The sequence below is a fragment of the Lissotriton helveticus genome, chromosome 8 (genome assembly GCF_964261635.1).
Source record: "Lissotriton helveticus chromosome 8, aLisHel1.1, whole genome shotgun sequence".
Lineage (NCBI taxonomy): Eukaryota > Metazoa > Chordata > Amphibia > Caudata > Salamandridae > Lissotriton > Lissotriton helveticus.
This window is the reverse complement of record NC_136069.1, coordinates 254,647,656-254,669,921: the sequence shown is the minus strand read 5'-3', so window position 1 is coordinate 254,669,921 and position 22,266 is coordinate 254,647,656. Positions and strand designations below refer to the sequence as shown.

General features: G+C 45.2%; 1 pseudogene across 1 annotated transcript in view; it reads left to right on the top strand.

Moving 5' to 3' along the window:
* Positions 1-20,898, top strand: part of LOC144771589 (matrix metalloproteinase-18-like) — a 28,544-nt pseudogene extending 7,646 nt beyond the window's left edge. Inside the window, exons 7-10 of the transcript XR_013599372.1 lie at positions 98-231; positions 4,491-4,650; positions 19,297-19,400; positions 20,583-20,898. The product of XR_013599372.1 is annotated as a matrix metalloproteinase-18-like (transcript). The remainder of the gene's footprint in view (positions 1-97; positions 232-4,490; positions 4,651-19,296; positions 19,401-20,582) is intronic.
* Positions 20,899-22,266: the final 1,368 nt, after the last annotated feature.

The following is a 22,266-nucleotide window of genomic DNA, read 5'->3' as shown; positions in this document are numbered from 1 at the left end:
GTACAATGCATTGACTACATTGTGACCATCAGTTGTTTAGGTAGAGTTAACAATTCTAACGATACCAATTGTCTCACACAATTGTTATTCCAAACAGCATCTTCTGGCGTAAGATCTCCCAGAACTCAAAGGTCATCAATCATACAATTACAACATTTTGGCCCACATTGCCATCAGGAATTCAGGCTGCATATGAAAACCAAGAGAAAGACCAAGTGTTCCTCTTTAAAGGTATGTTCATTCTGCACCTCGCCTTCGTCAGTTTCTTGTTGGGCCCTGAAAGCTTACCCTAATAACCATCCATTGCATTCAATGATAGTAGATTTCAGCAACATTACTTCTTGCTTGATTGAGGCCACGGTAAAAATGCAAAAAGTAGATGACTCCGTCGGTCCAAAAACTCTGAAATGTCCCCCATCAGTGTTATTATCTGATTATGTCCAGCCTGCTCTAAACTACCACCTGCAGGGAGCCCGATTCATGAAGGTAACTTACATGCAGTAAAGTTACGAGTGCGGAGTCTTGCACTGAGGGCATAGGGCCCGATTCACAGAACTAACTTAAGACAAAATCCTAAGCTTACTACCATTTACTCATTTTGGTATTCACAGAGGCACTTACTCATTTTGGTATTCACAGAAGGCACTTACTCACTTACTCATTTTGGTATTCACAGATGCACTTACTCATCAATGAGTAAGTGCCTTCTATGAATACCAAAACGAGTAAGTGCCTTCTGTGTATATCAAAATGAGTAAGTGCCTTCTGTGAATACCAAAATGGTAGGAAGTTTAGGATCTTGTCTTAACCGCATGCGTGCGGGCGGAATTCCGCCCGTACGCTGGGTTTTTTAAAATCGCACTTTACGTGACGAGCTGGGCTCGTCATCAGCGTGCGAGGAGGCTACGTCATGACGAGCCCAGCTCGTCATGAGCGTCGAAGGGGTTAAGTTAGTTCTGTGAATCAGGCCCGGAGTCTCAGCACTCGGGTGGAATCCCCTCACTTGGGGTGGAATCTCCGCATTGCTCACTGCAGAAAGGGCGCAGTGTGAAGAGTCTGCCCTGTGTGTGGAGACTCGGCACCCGTAACTTTACTACACGTATGTACCTACGTGAATTGGGCCCATATCCACGTATAGACAATCGTATCCAGGAGAAGAACTGGGCATTCTTACCACAAATTTAAAATTTGAAATTGGGTTGGTCTTTGTAATGCTATGGCTTAGGCTGTCTGAAGGGCAAAATAAAACCAACAACAACATCATTATTTCATAAACTAAATATTTTGCAATAAAGTGAGAAAGCCTCCCTTTCCTGAACATTAACCAATTATGGCTGATAATCGATGTTGCTATCTATACCGAATTAACCAATCACGCACTAAATTAAGAACTGGATAAAATCATTTTATGAAAAAGAATATGATGTTGCACTGATTTCAAGAAGTGAACACTAATGAAATTATTCCACATTATAACAATATGATGTTGCTATTATAACGTCAAAATTCAAGAAGTGCAGTTTAAGGTAAATGCTGGAGGTTTAACATTCCGAGTGTGTGACCCATTTTTCACAATTTCACCCCATGCAGCATATGGAATGGAGCAAAGATATCATAGAAATATGTTTACACCAGGGCAGAAAATGAGGGAACCCTGTTGAGCCACTGCTGAGCATTCATAATATATGAATTGCTCATATATCATTTTAAAGGTTTATTTGAGAATGAGAGAGGAGGCAGGTGAAAAGGATTTTTATAAATGGGACAGACTTAATTTGCCTATGACTCTATCGTTCACATTTAGATATCTCTTACTTATTAGACAAAACAGCAACAATATGAGTGATATGAGTTTGCTTCATGTTTTGTCCTAGTACAGAACTTCAGTTTGTAACAAAAACGGCTTGTCCCATTTCCTATTACACATCATTAGGGGTGAAAGTGACCCGCCCTTTTTATTTGCACCAGAGCAATGATTTTCTCTATAGCAAAGAGAGGTGGCCGAGAGAAGATGCCTAGGGCAGCTGAAGAGGTTCAAGTCTATGTAAGACAACATTTCTCCAGGGGTAAAGTCTGATATTATTGGGATGAAATATTATACATGCAGTGCCCGTTCTGTGATAAGCATGATACTGCGCACGCTGGTAATAATGTGCTCCCAAAACATATTTGGTGATATGAATAGATGGGTCGTTTTGAAGCCATAGCAGAGTAAGAATCAAACATAAAATACTGAGATATTAAGACAAATATTTTCAATATATATATATATATATATATATATATATATCCTTCCTCAAAATGAAATACACGGCACACCTCTTGGCTGTTTCAAGATGTTATTTATTGCAGACCATACAATTCCTTCCTACGCGTTTATATATATATATATGTGTGTGTGTATATATATATATATTTATAGGAAACATTTGTATTAGCTTTTAAACAGAAACTGCCCTTTCTCTGGTCTACACGGGGAACCTGCTACAAGCATCCATGGCAGACATGTATACCTCTGGCCCCCCTCCCGACTTTCAAGAATATTTGCTAAAATATATGTCTTGACCATAGATTTAATAAAAATACTTTGTTTGAGGGGTTCCACCTGGGGAACTCAAGGGTTCAACTGCAACAGCCTTTCATCCTTCCATGGAAAGGAAGTGTGTTCCATTGCACTGAGTACTAATAGCCCTTATAATTCATGCACCAAAGTGATAGTTCAGTTTTGGAGAGCGCTCCATGACACACATTTTCTTAGTAGTATGACGAAACTATGAATAGTGAAAAAATGACATATTTGTGCGCTGTGGGTTGGTAAAAGTAATTTCATGCTGTCTGTCTTCTGTCATTAATTAGCATGGCACTGTATGTTTTTATCTGGGCACTCATATCATACTGTATAGCGTGTTTTGTTCATGAGCTTTGTAAGGATGTTTGTCTTTGGGTGGCAGAGATTTGGCAAATGTGTAGTTTCATAATGGTTTGTTTTGGGTAATGAAAAAGTGAAATTTGCATGATTCTGCTAAAATTCTTTGTAGTGTGTTATGTGCAGGAATGATTGAACCCCGATATTGCCTCAAAAGATGTGTAACTTTCTAAAACTGAAAGGCCAGCTATGGAGCAATAGGATGTACTACTAGTTAATGCCCACTGTTCATACTATAGCCTTAGAGTCCACCGTAGCGGGCTCTACCTGCCGTTAAAGCCCTGTTTCAGCATTAAAGGCTGTGTAGAAGGTAAGATGGCCTTTAAAGGCCGGTGGAGCATGCTACAGAGGGATCTAAGGCTATTAGAACATTCCGCCCCTAGAGGGCAGAATGCTATAATTAGTAAAAACAAAGGCCTCTCAGAGCACAAGGGGGTTTAAATCCCCTTGGTCTCTGTGAGGTTTTGTTCACAGCAAAAGCTGTAAACAAAATCAAACATTGAAATGTTAGAGCTCTTGGCTTCTACCAGCCACTAGAAGCCCAGAGCATTCCATTGTTTTCCATGGAGCTACCAACATTCCAATGTTCTAATAAGTCTTAGGGCACTCCAATTGGACAATAAAACATATTTTAAGTCCACTACAAAAAACCTATGTCCTTCAGTTTTACTAGTCCAAATGTTGTAATATTCTGTTGAAAAACAATTATGCATCTGAAGGAAAATAAGCATAAAAGACACCCATATGGTTTCTTACATGCATGTGAACATTTCAGATACAAAGTTTACAACATTAATGGAATATCACTTCGGGCAATCTTGTGTTGAAATGCGTCGACAAGAATGTTAAGGAGCGGTTAGACAGATGTTTGGGGCCAGGTTACGAAACATTTTTGACTGACACTAATATATGCCCTTGGTGAAAAGTAATGCATTGCTGTGTGTAAACACATTTTACCACTGTATTTCGAAACAATATTTTTGTTAGCTATAATGCGTGATTAGAATATTTGTACTCACTTGTTATGTTGCATTTTGCTGTTGTGGTCTTTCATTGATTTTAGGGCTGCTGTGTTTGGGACTGCATCACTGCATTTTGTTGTTGTGTTGCACAATGTGTTGTGTTGTAAACTGGGCTTTGTGCTGAATTCTCTTTTGGCTATGTTAGGTTTTCTGTGTTGTTATTTTGCTTAGTGTTATGTCTTGGGGGTCTTTGCCGTTGTTTACTTTAGAGATGCCATCAACTGGTGCCATATTTCCAGTTGAAAGTAGCACATTACTTTAAAATGCAAGTCACAAACAGCCATATTTGTACAGTCGTGCTCGAACTCTTCAACTATTTAAGGCAACAGTTAGCCCAAAACTGCAACTAATAACTGCCTTAAATTAGCAATAATATTGTTCTATTTATGTGCTACAGAATTTATGTATTTGAAAGCCGATTAACTGAACAGCTTTATAAATAAAATGTAATATTAAGGTAAAGCGAGGCATTAAAAGAACCGTGCAAACATATTAAAAGTAGAGTTGCTCATAAATATATGTTATTGTTCATGCTTTTACAGGACACAAATACTGGGCCCTTCAGGGATTTGACATATTGCCAAGTTACCCGAAAAACATATACCAACTTGGATTCCCCAGAAATGTGACTCACATCGACGCAGCCGTGCATCTTCAGGGCACAGAGAAAACATATTTCTACATAGGAGACCAGTACTGGAGGTAGGAATGAACGATCGTGAGTTTTTTTTCTTAGTTATATAAAATGATGTTTCCAGCTGATTTCTCTTCCCTCGCTACAGTCAATGAAGGCTATTAGAATATACAAAGTTAACTTCTAATGAAGGAGAAAGGAATGGATGTGCAGCCGCGGCCGGTATGGGAGTACCTGCCGGGCGGTGTAGTGGGGAGGGGGAGGGGCAGGGTGGGGGCTAGTAATGTATGGATTACGGACCTTAACAGGTAAGTGAACATATAAATAAATAAAACGAATTTCGTTGCGTGCATTGCATCACCAAATGCGATGCAGTGCGCGCAACGAAATTCGTTTTATTTATTTATATGTTTACCTACCTTTTAAGGTCCGTAATCCATACATTACTACCCCCCACCCTGCCCCTCCCACTCCCCACGTCACCGCCCGGCAGGTACTCCCATAGCGGCCGCAACTAATGGATGGTAGAAATACAGTGCCTGTAGTGTTTATTAGCCTTTTGGTCAGTTTGGCAGCCTGGGAATGCCAGAGGGGACATCTGAAAATTACGTATATGTGGACACTGTTTTGGTCCAGTAGATTGTGACAGGGACCAAAAAAAGATAGCCCACACACTGGCCCTTTCAGTCTGACCCATCCGGCAGGGCCAGACTGAATGAAATGTCAGTCCAACACTGAGGGGCGATTCACAAGGAGCCTCCACATAATAAGCGCACAACGTGACATTCAATCCTCCTAAACTTCCGTCACCTTTCCTCTCTGCTGTGCCCAAGAACTCTCAGAACCAGGGTATGTTGTCCAAGGTGTAGCCTTTTTATTCACATCAAACCAGATAATTCACCACAAACCAATACGAGAGTAAAAGTATCCTACTTGGATATATAACATTATTCACAGCATCACACGTTAGCGGCATCAACATATCAAAGGCAGTAATGAAATTAGGCAGGATATTACACTTGAACTTGGCCGTACGCTTGAACTTGGCCATCTAGGCCCACCTAGCACACACTCTGCTGTGGATAGCGCACTGGCCCGCCGGGGTACCCGAACACAGACAGCCTCCCAAGATTCTACTCAGTCCATACGTTGCGGGTTAGGGAAGTAGAGTCCAGGACCACCAGCAGGTCAGTCCCTCCTCCCTGCCTACCCTTTGCACACATTGATCCTATCCTCTCCTGGGGTCCATCCAGTCACTGAACCTCCATTGTTGTGCATCCCCCTTTGCCGTTAACTGTCATTGCTCCGCCACAGGGTGAGAAGCTCCCTGTCACACTCGCCCTCCCCACCGGTGCTGACTGTGCTCCACAAAAGCCCCCAGTATACTCTGGATAAAAGCTCCTGCCCTTTTGACGATAAATGCCCCCCATCCTGATGGAACTGCCCCCTTTTCCCTAGATGGAGCAAGTTGTGCCGAATTGTGACCTAGTGGAACTTGCTAATTATTCTTTAGATTGAATGGTTCAGCTTCTTTACAGATTTGTTCATTGCCTTCACTGGAGCCCCCCCCAGCTGATACTCCTCGTGGTATTACTTCCGACCACATTATTGACGTTGTCTGTAAGTATTGTCTAATCCTAGACATGGCTGCGAACAAGGCCTCCTTCACCCCTCGTCTGCCTAGCGGCATCATATCATTCCCTCCAGCGTGAATGACTAAAATGACCGGGCGGGCAACTGCTTTTGATTCAATTGCTTGTTCAAGCCGACCAAACAGATCCTGCAATCTTAGACCCCCCACCCCAATCCAATGGTGTGCAAACCCAGCGCTCCCTTGTGCTTCCTCCAGACTGGACCCGCAGAATTGCTGCTCCGCTCTATGAATAAAGGAAGACCCACACCAACATACGTTTACGGTGCTGCGCACATCAACTAAAAGAGAGAGAGAATTGCTGTTATGACCATGACTGGCGGTCATGGAAAGCAGTAACAATATCTCAAATTAGATAGGACAGCGGGGGCCTACTGGGTGGGAGGCCAGGCCGGGAGGAGGAAAGGACAGGGAAGGAAACAGTTGCGCAGAGGGGGGGTGCTGGTAAGGCATGAGAGAGGTGTTGTAAATGGCAGGAGGGTGGAGTGGGGTGGTGATTGTTGCATGAGGCGGTGTGGTCTGGGAGTATGGCTGGTGAAGCAGAGTGAATAGGGGTTCTGTGTCAGCTAATGGAGAGGTCTGGCTCTGGCTAATGAGGCACAGTGGGATTTGGGTGTATGGTGTCAGCTGGCAAGGGTGAGCTGATGCGGTGCAGGGGCAGAAATTGAGTGAAGTGCACACCAGTGCAAAAGTTACCTGAAAGGAATTAGCGGTTGAGAAAAGCCCTGTTTAGGAGGACATCAGCGAGACGGATGGATGAAGCACAATTATTGATGTGCGCTCCGAATCTGTGGAGAAACGAGCAATGGGTGACGTGTGTCAGAGGTCGGAAGAAGTGCATGAGTTACCTGGTGAGAGACTGGTTTGAGCCGTGTCCAGGGGGACATCAGTGGAGCAGTGGAATTGTGTGCACTCAGGATCTTTGGAAAAACGGGCGATTCAGTTAGGCTCGGAGACCTCGGGGTACGTGGGCAGGAATGACGGAGCTCATCGGCATAAAACGGAAGCAAGCCGGTTGGGTTAAAGCAATTCTTACCTTGCAGAATTAGAATTCTCCGGCATGGGACGGTGAGAAAATCGACCGTGTACCGCCACGATCCTGTGCGGTATGGAGGGCGATGGCGAGGGGAAGTGAAGTGAATATGAAAGCGGCTTTCCGGGTCATGAGGCGCCCGTGGTCATGTGACCACAGCAGGGGGGTGTGTGTTGGCAGTGACGCAGTGTGGGCGGGGTTGAAATGAGGAGGGTGAAGGACTTGGAAGGGGGGCGGGGAAAGGGAACAAGGAGGGGACTGGCTTGACTGCGAGGCTGAAGGAGGGAGTATACAACGGAGAGCCCTCTGTGTCAAACAGAAGTGCATGTCATCAAAGCCTCGAGAGGCCAATAAGTCATACAGCCAATAAAGAAGATGAATGTTAAACATTTGATAGTAGGCATGTATGTGACCAACATACCTTGGCATGTATGTGACCAAGGTTGGCCCATAAATTGAAAATGAAAACGGATAAGGCAAATAAACAATAACCATAAGATGGTAGGCATGTATCTAAATGACAGATCTTGCAATACAAGCCTCGATTGGCCAATGACTGGAGAACTAAAAACGCATAAAGCAATTGAACATTGACCATTTGATGGTAGGCATGTATATAATAATAAAAAAATATAATAAACAGAAATCAATATATGAACAATTAAGCAATGGTGTAAGTGGCACTACTCAAGGTGGGCTATAGGAGAGTGCTTGTACTAGGTATGGAAGTTTGAGAACCTCTAGTGTGTGCGGGTGTAGGGCTCAAGGAGCCGAGTCAGGTCGCCCAGCTTGGCATATTCTGGAAATGTTCCAGATGGAGGGGCCCAGAGTAGGATTGTAATATTCCATTCATCAATTGTGTTCAAACCTGAATTGACAGAGTTGCAAATGGTGATCCATTTGCATTCACACTTGTTGAGGAGGGCTTTGATGTCTCCCCCTCTGATTGGTATTGTAGGTTGGTCTATCACTTGCCAGGTGATTTCTGTTTCGCTATGGTTATTTTCAATGTAATGGGTAACCAATGGAGCAGTAAGGACCTTGCAGTGGATTCTGCTTTTGTGCTGGATGATCCTCTGTTTGACCATTTGGGTGGTTTGACCGATATATAGGAGGTCGCAGGGACATCGGATGGCGTTGATGACGTTTTGAGATCTACAATTGGTGAGGGTTTTTAAGGGGTTGGATCTGTTGTTGTTTTTGAAGTCCTTCGTGTTCTGTGTAAGGTCACACACGGAGCAATTTTGGCATTTGTAATGTTCGATGGCGGGCGGTAGGCCCCAGGAAGCAGTGATAGCCCTTATTTCTTGTATGTGAGTTGGCCATGTGATTGCATGAACTAGATGTGTTGCAAGGTTGTTGAAACGTTGGTATGAAAAGAGGGGAGGCTCTCTAAATGTGTCAAAACGTCTCCGTAATGGCCAGTTGCGTTTGATGATCTTGCTAACCTTGTTGCTGCAGGGGCTGAATCTGGAGACAAATTGTATCCTGGTTGTCATCTTTTTAGGTTGGGGCGTGAGGAGCATTTCCCGGTGGCAGTACCAGGCTCTCTTGCATGCTCTAGTGACTAGGCATTTAGGGTAACCCCTTTCATTCAGTTTTTTAATGAGGATGTCCGATTCTTGGAAGTAATCTTTTCCGCCATTTACAGTTCCTTCAGATCCGTATGAATTGGCCATATGGAAGGCCGTCCCACCGACCTCGGGGTTGGTAACTTGAGTAGTGGAGAAGGGTGTTCCTCACTGTAGGCTTTCGGTAAAGGCAGGTACCGATATTTTCATCTTCAGCATGTATAAGGACATGTAGGAAAGGGAAGTCGTTTGGGTTTGCATCACAGGTGAATTAGAGGTGTACTTGGGACTGGTTAAGCCAGTCGAGAAAGTGGTCGAAAGATCCTGTGGTTCATTTCCATAGTACCAGAATATCGTCGATATATCAATGCCACAGGGTGATGTGGTTCAGGAATGGAATGGTGGGGGTGAGTATGTGGGTTTTTTCAAGGTTGTGGACGAACAGACGGGCAAAATTTGGAGCAAAGCAAGCTCCCATGTAGACTTCTTTGATTTGGATGTAGAAAGAGTTGCGATACAAAAAATAGTTATTTTGTGGGGCAATATGTAAAAGGTCCATGATGAATTCATTGAGGATTAAGGTGGGTCTGGGCCTGGTATTCAACAGAGTCTCGATAACTTGGAGTCCTTCACTGTGTGGGATGTTGGTGTAAAGTGATTCAATGTCTAATCCGACCATGAGATCAGTAGTGGTGTCAAAGGGTCTGTCTTCAATGGTAAGGATGAGGTCCATGGTATCTTTGATAAATGTGTCTGTGGAAGGAACTAATTATTTTATTATGGCATCAATGTATTTACCTAATGGTTACACCATTGACCCGCATCCAGACACGATGGGGCGACCAGGTAGATTGGTGCTGTCCTTATGGATTTTCGGGAGTACATAGAGGACCGATGTGTGCATGGGTGTTGATTATTTAAGAAGTTGAATTCCTTGTGGGATATGATGTTGAGGGACGGTCATGGCGGGCATCATTCCTCCCTCTACACAGGACTTGGCTGCACATACTGCTCAAAATATGCTGACGGCCATTGATCCACCCTTTTGATTGCTTCCGCTGGCAAGTCCATCGCAGCTGCTGTGGTGCCCGCCCCTATGCAAAATGAGTGGGAGCTAAACTGTGTTGAATCCTTTCCCAGATAGGCCAGCGCCTGCCTACACACCTGAATGAACTGGTAGTGCGTCAGTAGTGCCCCATCCATGTGTAAAAGAAGCCTTGTTGAGGCCATCAAAGGCATCCCCTGAGGTAATCCCTTGCCAATGCCACTGGACAGTACGCAGTGTTGTGCGCCGCTTGAAATTTCACCCTTGCACCTTTCGCTAGCGTGTCTGTTTTTGACCTCCTGATCCTGAGATGGATTGCCCCTAACTCCAGGAGGACATCCGCCATGCCCAGCCCTCCTTCACCCTCCTTTGACAATGCTGCCAACTCTGAGATGCGCAGGACCCCATAAAAGACTAGCACGTACGTGAGGCTGAATAGCTCTACCTCATACTGGGGCCTGCAAACCTGCTGTAAGACCCCCAAAATCCTCCCCAGCCTCTCCATGTTTATGGGTTGCCTATTGTCCTGTACACCCGGTACCATGCGTTCCCAACCTCTGATGGCCTTTCATACCCTAAAATCCGTGGTGGGATCCCTGAACCTTTTTAACCTGGAAAAGAAGGCAATGGCGGACAGTTGCCGGCGCACTAGCGACAATGATTTCCCCGCGTCTCTCTGACCCACCAGAAAGCCTAGTACTCCTTCCGGGGTGAACCTTTCTGCTTCATCGCCTGATCTGAACGTTGTTTCGAACACACCCGAAGCCTTCTCATACATACATTTTCTTTTGGATGCCAGCGCTGCTGCAATTAGGTCTGTGGCAATGGGGCACCAAGCCTCCACAACTCCTCTGGGAACTCTGCCATCACTTCTTCCGCTTGAGGCCACTGTGCCCTGAACTCTGCCAACTTAAAACAAGACAAAGCATCAGCCACTGCATTATCCAAACCCAGTACATGTTTGTTAGAAAAATGCATGTTATGCAAGAGACATAGGCGAATAAGAGTGTTCAGCAACCGCAGCACCCAAAGGAATTTCGGGCTTTGATTATTGATTGTCATGACCACTGATATGCTGTCTAACCAAAACAAAAAATTATCCTGGTGTTTGCTATTGATGCCCCCAAATGTGTAAGGCGACAATGATGGGAAATAATTCTAGAAAAGTAACGTGGCGTGTGATCCCAGACGCAATCCATTCCCCTGGCCAATGCTGCATGCACTATCGAGAGTCCAACCCTGCCCCAAACCCAAAGCTGCCCGCCGCATCTGTGTAGAGGGCTATCTTCTTGCAGTTCTGTGCTGGGCGCTGCCACAATAGCATTCCATTGAAATTATTTAGTAACCCCCTCCACCTCTCTAAGTCCTCTCTGACCTCTGCAGACAATCTCGTGTGGTGGTGCTTTTCCCATAAGACGGTCATTGCTCGCGCTATGTTCTTTGAAAAAACTCTCCCCATGGGAATCACTCTCAAGGCGAAGTTCAATTGCCCTACCAAGACCTGCAGCTGATGTAGCGTAACCTTCCTGGCTGTTATACAGGTATTAACTGTATCCATGAACACCCTCACCTTCTCCTGCGGCAACCTATATGCCCCTACCACTGAGTCTATCTCAATACCCAGGAAGCACAAACATGTTGTGGGGCCAACGGAACCGCCAATGTCTGTGCCAGCAGCTGGAAGCCCAGCAGGGCCCTCCCACATGCCCGGTCATCTGTGGGTACCCATGAACAGGAAGTCATCTAGGTAATGCACCACATCGTCCGATGACACCAAATCCCTCACTGCCTATTCCAGGAATATGCTGAATGTCTCAAACACTGAACACGCTATGGAACTCCCCATGGGCATGCACAAGTCAAGGAAGTACTTACCCTCAAAAGTGAAACCTAGCAAGCGAGTATCTTCCGGCTGAATGAGTAGAAGGTGGAAGGCTACCTCTATGTCTGATTTGGCTATCAGTGCCCCTTGCCGAATCTCTGCAGTGTTGCAATGGCTTAGTCAAAGGTGGTGTATTGCACTGTGCATAGTGTCAGGTCCAACCCATCATTTACGGATAACCCATTGGGGTAAGAGAGGTTTTGAATCAAGTGGAATTTGCCTGACTCTTCCTTTGGAACCAGCCCTAGGTGCCAACAAACCAAGGATGCGCACAGTGGAGAACTAAGGATTCCCGCCACCCTCCCCGCTGGCACCTCCTTCATAATCTTGTCATGGACCAACTCATGCTGTCGCAGAACTGACAATTGATTCTTGGGTGGGACTGATGTAGGGGGTGCATGGGAAGGAATGCGGGACCCATCCTTGAAACCATAGTACAGCATGTGTGTATCCTTGCTATTTTTATATTTGCTGAGGAGATGCGTGAGAACGTGAAGGCGGATTGGGGAAGGGAGCTTCACAGTATTAATTGGGCTGTCGACACTTAGGAGTTGTTTGCTCTCTCTGCTTCCCTTGCTTTTTAAAACACTTGCACTCTGGGTGTAAGTGTTTAAACTTACATGCTGCCCCCTTGCTACATTCCTTCTTGTACTGTCAGCAGGCTAGGTTTTTCTATCCCAAACTTCTGTTGAAGCAAAAGGACTGAGCCGCCCTCCCCGTTTCTTGAGACATATTGAACTCTGCGTGCCAAATATTGATCTCCCTCTGGTCCCATGCTATTTCTTGCCTAACAGCTTTCATCTGCCTAAACTTAATGTCATACTGCATCCACACTGCCCCTTGGAACTCGGATGCCGCTCCATGTATGAGGGACATGGACCCAAATAATTGTGGGGCTAACAATGGTGATTCTCAGTCAGAATCGCCACATAAATGGAAAACCCTGTCACCCAGTACCTCAAGGACCACTCTACCCACACCATTTTTGGCTTTAGCTCACTCTCCTTACCTGCTCTGGGCCTACTTGGGACCACCCCTGCATTTATCAAGTCAAAGACATTATTCCCCCTTGTGAATCCTTTTTCGTGTCTCCGTCGGTACGTGCCATGCAATCGCTGAAGGAGGGGCCAGCAAATATCAATGGGGTCACTACGGGAGGAGAGTGTACTACGCTTGCCCCCACTGTCGTCACTGTGGGAGTAGGCTAAGTTACTCCCAACCCCACCTTCACCGGCGTGTCCCCAGACTGTGCCCACACTTGCACTGCCACCCCCTTATGCTCATGTCGCCGCAACTGGTCAGGGTGGTGGTAGCACTGAGGCCCCCACCATCCTTACCGGGAACTGGTGAGCGACCTAGCTTCCTGCCGCTTGCAACCCCCCTTGTGCTCCTGTCGCTGTGCCTGGCCCGGGTGGTGGTGGCACCAGCACCCCGCCATCAGTACCGGGGACTCGTGGGTCACTGCGCTCCCTGACGCTTGTGTCACTGCTGGCCCTTCCCCTACCTGTGGTGAGCCCACAGATGCTGCTGTAGTTGTGATCACCACTATGCTCTGCCCAACGCGCCACACTCATGTTAACTACTGGCCCGTGCGCCACCTTAGCTACGCGCGGCCATGCCCTGAGCAATTGATTCACCCACCACTGTGGCTACTGATTTAGGCTGTTGGCTGGGCTTGTCCTGTTGACCCTCCCTATAGCGAACCGGGACCTTCCTCTGCGGTTTTGGTGCTCTGTTGTCTGGCTGTTGCTCTGGCCCACCTGACAACTTCTGCAGCGCTGCCTCCATGCCATGCCATTTTGCTGCCTTCCAAAGCTCGCTCAGGGCGTGGAAATTCTCCTGGGTAGCAGACTTCCCGGGGTTTGAGCGTGCGTGCTTCGGCGCCATGTCTTGTAACCTACTATTCAGAAACAAAAGATATTATATGTTAAACACCTAGTTTCTGAGTACCCTGCGAACTCTGTGCCACATACAACCTGCTCACATTGTGATTATTGCTAAAAGAGTACACCCTTTGACCTACTAAAAGGGTCCTCTGCCCCATACAGGCCGCACCCATGATCCGCATGAACCAACGTTACCTGTGGGCCTGGGTACGCCTCTTTACGCAGTCCTAAATACAGCCGGCCTCTCTGCACATGTACAGCCAGGGGCGTAGTCATTGGCCCTGAAACCGCAAGCGTGTCCGCTCTCCATGTATCAGAATGACCTGGGCTATAAATATTGCGCTTGCAATAACTCTCCCAAGTGCGGCCGTCTCCCCCTGTACGGGTGCATCCTGGGCTGCAATTATTGCTGCGCTCATTATCCAGTTAAGGTTATAGTAAATATCACCTCCATAACCAATAAAGTGAAGTGTGCGGGAGCTGCATCATTATCCAGATCAATAAAGTTTTCTACCTGACTCGTGCTGCGAGCCGCCTCTCTCCTGCATATGGGCGCGGCCTCATTCCAGCTTACAGTTGCATCACAACCTTTACACTTTTAAAGAATGCAGCAGCGAGCCGCCATTACCGCCGCCCACACATACGGGCCCCGCTCGCCTATTGCAGCAGCCTCATTACCCCCAAACTTTCAGCTTTAACCGCATATTTTTTATTGATGACCCGAGCCACCATTACTGGGCTTTCCTGCCTGCGTAAGCGGCCTCGTTATTCAGTTAAAGCAAATTTATCGAATAGCATTGCCCATACCCCCGCATACGGGGGCGGCCTCCAAATCTGTTAAATTTCCACCTTACATTTTTGCAAACTGTTGCGCGCCACCATTACCACTGCCCCCACATATGGGCGCAACCCCGCATATCGCAGGGGCCTCACTATCTATCCAATTTGCGACCTCGCCCACCGCATTTCCTACTGTGATTCTCAGTGCGATGCTAGTTCAGAAAAGCCTACAGCGGCCTCAATATCTATCCAATTTACTGCCGGGTCCACCGCATTGGTCATTCAGAAAATGTGAGTGTACCAATATGGTTCATTAGTTACTAGCTGCAGTAATAATGTGAACCACCACTAAATATTACTAAACGTCTGATTATGCAGGCAACACACTACGCCAAGGGGAGAAAGAGGTTGAAACCACTGGGGTGCAGCCTTAAATAACCTACCAGGTATTTCCTGCACCCCCCGATGACATCACCTGAAACCTTCTTCTTCCAGCCCCCCTTCTTGGCCCCGGAGGAGGTTCAGTCCTGTGGCGCTACTAAGGGCGCCCTCCCCTATGCGCTGGGGGCGCCTGTTTAGTCATGGTGGAATTTCCACACTTATGATGGAATCTCCTCACTGTGGTTTCTCACCTCTAAGATTCTGACACGAGTGTGAAAATTCCATTGCAACTACGAAGCATCCACCACGACTTTGGAGAATCTTTGTGAATCGGGCTCTGAGTGCCTGAAGAGTTGCAACTTTGTTTCCCTGCTAACAAAAAATGCAGTAGTCATTTAAAAAAAAAAAGAATTGAAGAGCCTCAATTGTTTTCTAAGGAGCTCTCCTCTGCCGCTGATGAATGCTGCAGATCCTGAATAATGGGGCTGCATAGTGTTAAATACACCTCATGCCATTTTTCCCCCAATCCTACACTTACTTACTGTCACTGTCTCTCTCTCTCACTCTTGTTGGTTCCTTTTCTCCCATTTGTCATTTTCTGTTTTGTATTACTGTTTTTTTTCCTTTGCTTAATAATGAAAAATAAGACATGTTATCCGAATGAAAAGTAAGTCCTGTATATATTAGGCACTGGCTGTTGGAAATTTCCCTTTCTGCAGGATCACCCCCAAACATTTTGCCTTCCTCCTCCCAATTTTGCTGAATTTGTTTTTGTTGGCTTTAGGACTTTTGACACTAACTTTACCAATGCTAACCAGTGCTAAGGTGCAGGTGCTCTGTACTCAAAACATGGTAACATTGGCTTATCCACAATTGCTATATTTAATGTACTTATATGACCCTAGTAAAGTGCACTATATGTGCCCATGGCCTGTAAATTAAAAGCTACTAGTGGACCTGCAGCACTGATTGTGCCACCCAGTCAGTAACCCTTTAAACATGTCTCAGACCAGCCATTGCAGAGCCTGTGTGTGCAGTTTTAAACTCCCATATCGACCTGTTTAGTCAGACACTCCCAAGGTAGGCCCTAGGTAGCCCCATGCGTAGGGTGCAGTGTATTTAAAAGATAGGACATGTACATTTGAGGTTTATATGTCCTGCTGAATTCATTTTTCACAACTGTCCAGCCTATCTCTCCCATGGGACCTTAAAACATCTTTTAAGTCGAATTTCCCATTGGGAACAGTTAGAAAATTAGAGTTTGGTGTCTCTGGTCTCACAATTTGAAAAAAACATATTTTAGTAAAGTTGGTTCTGAAATTGCAGGTCTGAAAATGCCACTTGTAGAAAGTTTGCATTTTCTTACTTTAACCATCTGAGCCCCTGCCTGTTTCTGAATACACGTCTGGGTTAGGGTGACAGCTGGGCTTTGTGCACTCCCTCCAGAAACTCACACAAGGAGAGCTGGGGTGTGACATTTGGATCCTGATGGCCGTCATCAGGCTGATGGGCCTCTCTGAGGTAAACTGGGAGTGAGGAGCTGACACTTGCACCTGAGTAGGGTTGTGCCTGTCCCCACACAAAGAGCAGCACACCCTCCTGTAGTGTGTCTGGAGTCAGGGAAGGAAGGGCAGGGACCTTGTGAGGTTCGAAGGCCTCTTTGATGTCTTCTCCACTTGAAAGGTACATTTGGCTATAAGTACTGGACCCCTGAAACCCCCAAGTCAGCAAGTCAGTTCACTTTTAGGTCCTGAGGAGACTTTGCCAAGAAAAGGAACTGTGCAGCCAGGAGGGACTGCCACGTTGTTAACAGCTCTGCTGAGTGAGCCTTCTGTCTGCTGTTTTTCTGTGCTTTATTGAGGGACTGCCACTTTGCAACTTACTCTGCTGTTCTGGTCTTCCGCCTGCTGACTCTTGCAGTGAGAAGGACTAAACCTGCTCAACAACCTCTTGAAACCTGAACTAACTCCAGGAGCATGTTGATTTGCCCCCTGTTCTTAGAAGTCTCAGGGCCATCAAACACTTTGTTATCTTTGGCTGCTATACTGCTGCCATGCCCGTTCTGTGAGAACTAGCACATTGCCGGTGTATAATGAAGATCAGCTCTTTGATTTCCAGCCACGGAGCACTTTGTATGCCAATCAAGGACTCATGTTTCCTTGCTAATTGATGAGTCCAGACTAGTGATAGATCGTCAGCACGAGCACCATTTTCCTGTGAACTGAGGCTGCCAGGGTAACGTGTGGCCCACCTGTAACTGAGGCTGCAGGAGACCACTGTGCCCGCTCTGGGCCCACCAGCACTGGACGACGACAGTTCGCAGTGGCCCTCGCAGGGATGCAATCGTGGTATTGAGAGCCCAGCCCTCAAGCCCAGCCCCACCGGCAGTCCTTCCATAACACGCTGCATTGCCCCTGCAAAAGGAACTGTAACTGCCAGGACCTGCGTGGACCCTAAAGTTGCACTGCTCTCCTGCAAGCAGCTGACTTGCCAGTGCTCGGTTGCGTAGGGTCCGGGAGAGGACTCTTATATGGGCGATTCTTGGGCATTGAGTTTTACTCCCTTTTGCAACAGTAAACTCACCTCCCCAGGACTCTTGGAGCTCTGCTTTGCTGTTCCGCCGCTGCTGGGACAGTCCCGTTTACGATCCCTAATGGAGACTGTTGTAATTGGGCGAGTATTACCGTAAAGGTCCAAAAATAAACTCATGTGTTTTTAGCACTACGATTTCATACATGCTTTAAACACCTAAGGGCCAGATGTAGGTAAATCTCATTTACCGATTCATAAATACCGAATTTTACCGATTCGGTATTTATGAATCTGTAAATGAGATGTAGGTAAAAATTCGGTATTTTTTACCGAATCGGTAAGATTCGGTATTTACCGATTCGGTAAATACCGAATCGGTATTTGCTATTGAATCCTATGGGCCTTGAAGCCCATAGGATTCAATAGCAAATACTGATTCGGTATTTACCGAATCGGTAAAAATACCGAATTGCTAAGGGGGACAGGGTGTCACTTTGACACCCTGTTGCACCCCTGTAACTGGCGTTTGCGCCATGTGGCACACATGCATGCCCTTAGGGCATGTCTGTGTGCCACATGGCACAGGTGTACATGCACAGATGTGCATGTACACAAGAATTCGTAATTTACCATGCAATTGTATTGCATGGTAAATACCGAATTCTAAAGGCCATGTAGCACTGTTAGAAGTACTACCTACATCACAAAATACATTTTCGGTATTTTTACCGAATGGTAAATTTACCGAATCGGTAAAATTTACAGAATCTGTAAATTTACCGATTCTGTAATTTTACCGATTCGGTAAAATTACCGATTCGGTAAAATTACCGAAAATGTACGCTTTTCTAGCCCCTACATCTCCATAGCCCTTTACCGGTTGGAAACGGCCGAAATTCGGTATTTTCGGCCGTTTCCGACCGGTAAAGGGCTACCTACATCTGGCCCTATATCTTGATAAATATTACTGGATTATAGTCTTTTTGGTATTATTTAAATCAGAGACATATTTTTTATTTTCCTAATTTGGTGCAGAGTCTTTTTGTGGTGTTTTCACTGTGTTACTCTGATTATTGTGCTTCACAAATACTTTCCACATCGCCTCTTAGTTTAGTCTGACTGCTCTATAACTCAGTTGGCATGCATTTATTTCACTACAGTGTCAACTACTCAGGTCAGCTACTGTTTATTATGTGTCTTCCCATATCCATGGGCTGACACCGAAGGTGGTGGTACTTAATGAGGAAAAGACATGTCCTGCTGCTGACACTAGAGAGCAAATGGCTATTAGAACAGTTCCTACTCCCAGACCTTTCTTCCTTGCTGCCCAAGTCTGTTTCCCCATCCAACTATCAATTTCACAACTCCCTCTTTCTGTGTCTCATATTATTTTTCGATCAGATTAATTATTCCAAACCTGCATTATCCTCCTTGTGATCCACATTCCTGCACCCCTCACTTCCCAACTGGGCAGAAGCACACCAACCTGCTGTTTTTGTGTTCAATTTTTATACCTCAAGACACTTTTCATAACACCGTACTTTAATCTGAACCTGTTCTTCTAGCCTGCCCAGCTCTCCTTATCCTCCAGATGTTCTCACCTGAACCCCATGCCACCATGCGTCCCAAATGTTTCTCTACTCCCTGTCCCATCTAAGGATCATGCTTCGGCCCCTCACTTCAATCAAAGAAGACTCAGAAGGATTACAGTGTGCGTACAAAAGCAGCAGTAAAGGCCAGAATTCTAAGCCTTTTATACTTCTATACAGCAGAGTCATTTTGAAAATTGTGGTATAGGTGATTACTAATATAACCTTTTAGCCCACCCTAACGGGTTATCCGGCCAATAAAGGAGTATTTAATCTGACTTATTATGATTATTGTTGATTTTCAGCAGGACATATAAGTGGCTGATATATATATCATACCTTTTTTAAATGTGTCCTTCTTTAGTTTCGATGAAGCAAAGCGGGTCATGGACAAAGGCTATCCACGACGGATAGAAGATGACTTCCCAGGAGTTGGCAAGAAAATCCACGCTGTGTTTCAAGAAAATGGTAAGCTGAGCAAGTAGTACACCATAAAAATATTGGGCAAGTTGATCATTTTAATACAAAAAAGTAGTAAATGTAACAAATGGAACACCTGATCTCTGTAAATATTTCCGAGCCTAAATGATTTGGACAATGACTTTCCTTGTGATTTTCTGCTTTTCACCCATGACATACATTGCAGACATTTTTCATTATAGATTAAACTAGGTCCATGTTTAGGGTAACCGATATTAAGCCATTCTTGTTATGCGTGAAGTGGTGGTGTTTTTAGATAAAACATGCTCACTGGTGACACTCCATCACCACAGCAGGTCCGGCTAATATAAACAAGAAATATATAAGCAAAACTCCATCTAAGTGCATTTGATCCTTAGAGGCTCACTGTGCTCCACACCAACAGCATAGCCTGAATGAATGAATATGCATTTTGTAAAGCGCATGCCTACTCCTGACAGGAATCCTGTAAGGATACTGCTTTCAATAATCTGGTCGCAGAGGCGTCCCACACACTGTACTGCTGCGATAAATATAAAAGGTGTTTACTGTAAAGTGCTCAGCTGCTCCTTGGAGCTAGTTCTAGTATTTATATCACACCTAATTTCAGCACAGCTCCTCCCTTCCGTATTGTGTGGAAAACTCCACAGATGCAGAATTGCATAAGGTTTCACTATTTATAAGTAGAAGAATGTTCACTAATAGACATGCTGTACTACTATATATGTGTGTTCAAAAGCAACTTTATTTGTAAAGGTCGGAAAGTTGTGTGTAGATAACTGGAATACAAAGATTTACTCCTAATGTGGGGTATTTAGGAATAGCTCATTCATTCATTCTCAAAATTGGTTTAGGGTGGACCTCACTACACGTGTAAGAGCAATTCCGGGAAACCTAGAACAATAAAGCACTGCGTCATAAAAGGCACGAGGAGAGGGGGCGACTTGAGCAGACAGAACAATTGAATTAAATGACCATCTGGAGCTTGATGGAGGCGATACGGGGTGGGGAGGGGGTTAAGGTGCATTTTGAACATGTGCGTCTTCAGTTTTTTCCGGAAGTTAAGCTTGCGTCTTACAACCTGACAGACTGTATTGGAATATTGGTGCTTGGCAAAAAGGGACTGGTTCTCAAGAACTGATTTGGACAATGACATGCACAGTACAATAATTACCTTTATTTTTTTCGCAGGCCATTTGTATTTCTTCAGTGGACACAAGCAGTTTGAATTCAACACAAAGTCTAAGAAAGTCACGCGCACACTTAAGAGTACCAGTTGGTTTGGATGTTAAGAAAAGCTCAGAATTAGAATTCGCAGTGGAAAGCAGACTGTTCTTCAAAAAGTGAAAGATTGCTCTAGGAACATATTCTATTTTTGTAATCGCCCACGTACATATTTTAGGAAATTAGTGGTAAAAGCTGACAACGCTATTTATTCTTCAATTCAAGATACTTAGAACGTGTATATTTTAATTAATATTTTATATTTGTGATGATATTATTTATATGTTTGTCAATGAACAATAAACTTTATAATTTCACATCTATTTACTATAAATCCATCATGATTTCTGACTTTGAAAGGTCAAAAAGAATTTGCGCATAAGAATGTTATTTGTGCACTGTCTTGGAAGACAGGTCTTGGAGATATAATGGGCCAGAATTAACAAAACTGAGATTGCACTGTGAAATAAAAGCGAATTACAAGGTATTTACCTTAGAATGGAGAATAGCATAGCAGAATCTGGAACACCGGGTCAAATTTCGCGAGGTTTTATTTCCTGAAGGAGAAATAATGGGCTCAAATCTGCAAACATTCACCAGGGGCCCGATGTAGGTAATTCATATTTACCACTTCTTAAATACCGAATCATACCGATTCGGTATTTAAGAAGTGGTAAATATGAAGGGGGGAGATGTAGGTATTTCCAGATGTGGAAATACCGAATCGTTAAGATTCGGTATTTACCGAATCTGGAAATACCGAATCGGTCTTTCCTATTAATTCCTATGGGCTGTGAAGCCCATAGGAATCAATGGGCAATACCGATTCTGTAATTACCGATTCTGTAATTACCGATTCTGTAATTACAGAATCGGTAAATACCGATTTTAGCAAGGGTGCAGGGGGTGTCACTTTGACACCCTCTGGCACCCCAAAAATAGGCATGTGCGTCATGTGGCACACAGACATGCCCTAAGGGCATGTCTGTCTGTCACATGGCTAGGTGTGCATGCACACATGTGCATGCACACCTGAATTCGGTATTTTAACACCCAATTGGATTGGGTGTTAAAATACCGAATTTGTAGGGCCTTTGGGACTCTGAAGAGTCCCACCTACATATGGATTTACAGAATCGGTATATTTACCGATTCGGTAAAATACCGAAGTGGTAAATTAACCGAATCGGTAAATATACCGATTCTGTAAATTTAGAACCACCTACATCTCAAAAGCCAAATACCGGTCGGTAACGGCCGAATTCGGCCGTTACCGACCGGTATTTGGCTACCTACATCTGGCCCAAGTGCCTTAAGCAAGTGGTAAATATTGCAGTGACTTTTTCTTTAGCCTTGGAGGAAGTGGCTGAGGGTGGGAGCCGCCGTAGAGAAGGCTCCTTTTTAGGTCTCGGCTAGCCGCACGAAGCGCGTCTCCGCCGAGAACCTTTTGTCGGCGTGTGAGCTTCCCAGGAGACAATCCTGGCCGCGTGCATCGCCTTGGAGGCGATTTCAAACTGACACGCGCACGCGAACGTGCGCTGTGGCCAGGCGCTGTCTCCTGGGAAGCACACACGCATGCGCATACACACACACAAGCGCACAAAGGTTTTGTCACCGCTCTGTGCACCTCACTGTTGCTTTCTTTTCTGTG